The following is a 985-nucleotide window of genomic DNA, read 5'->3' on the forward strand; positions in this document are numbered from 1 at the left end:
TTTTTTGAGTACATCCTGTGGCGCCGTAAAACCACACGGAACAGATCGAGTCCCGATTGGGCCTGGAAAATGATTGTCTGGCGCCTTACGGCCTTGTGGCGACGGCCTTGAATCGCACAGAAGGCCCATCCGTCCGTTCGTTGGGCCGCCCGTTCGGCCACGGTATTTTTTTTCTTTTCAGGGCACGCGCACTGCTGCTACGAAGAGCAACTAGTTAACGAGCGCTTCTTCGGAGCGCTCGTAACGAGCGGTTCGGGAGCGCCCCGCGCACGACAAGTGTCGCGCGCGGAGCGCTCCCGTCAGGAAAAACCAGGTGGCCCGGTTGGTTCCCGATTTTTTCTTTCCGGCTTGTGGTTTCGTACGTTTTGTACTTTGACCCTCATACTACGACATTTTTTCGTTTTCCTTTTTCACGCGAAAACACAAAAAAAATACCAGTTCGCGCGCTTGATTCCCTGTTTCCCTTTTTCGTTTCCCTTTCTGTTCCCATTATATTTCCGGGTAATGGAGATTTATGGGGTAGTTACGGGCGGGGACTACCAACACTATCAAATGTGACCTTTCAAGTAACAAAAAAAGCAACTTTTTAATGTAAAACGGCAGTCTTCAGAATTGTTCAATCGTGTGACTTCTTTATAGGCACGGGTGAACACTAGGAGAGGCACGGGCGTATAACTTTACTAAATTGAAGAAAAGCGTGCTGGTTCGTGCGGCGTGCGGCGCGTTGTCCGTCGCGGTCTGACACGACGCCTCCGACGCGAGGGAACCTCCTGCTCGCCTTCGGCTTGTTTAATTTTCATAAACATCTTGAAGGGGGGGCATAGGCCGAAGTGTGTGTTGGTCGAAGTGTGTGTTGGGCCGTGCAGCGTGCTGGTTCGTGCGGCGCGTTGTCCGTCGCGGTGTGACACGGCGCCTCCGGCACGAGGGAACCTCCTGCTCGCCTTCGGCTCGTTTAATTTTCATAAACATCTTGAAGGGGGGGCAT

The sequence above is a fragment of the Triticum dicoccoides genome, chromosome 3B (genome assembly GCF_002162155.2).
Source record: "Triticum dicoccoides isolate Atlit2015 ecotype Zavitan chromosome 3B, WEW_v2.0, whole genome shotgun sequence".
Classification (NCBI taxonomy): domain Eukaryota; kingdom Viridiplantae; phylum Streptophyta; class Magnoliopsida; order Poales; family Poaceae; genus Triticum; species Triticum dicoccoides.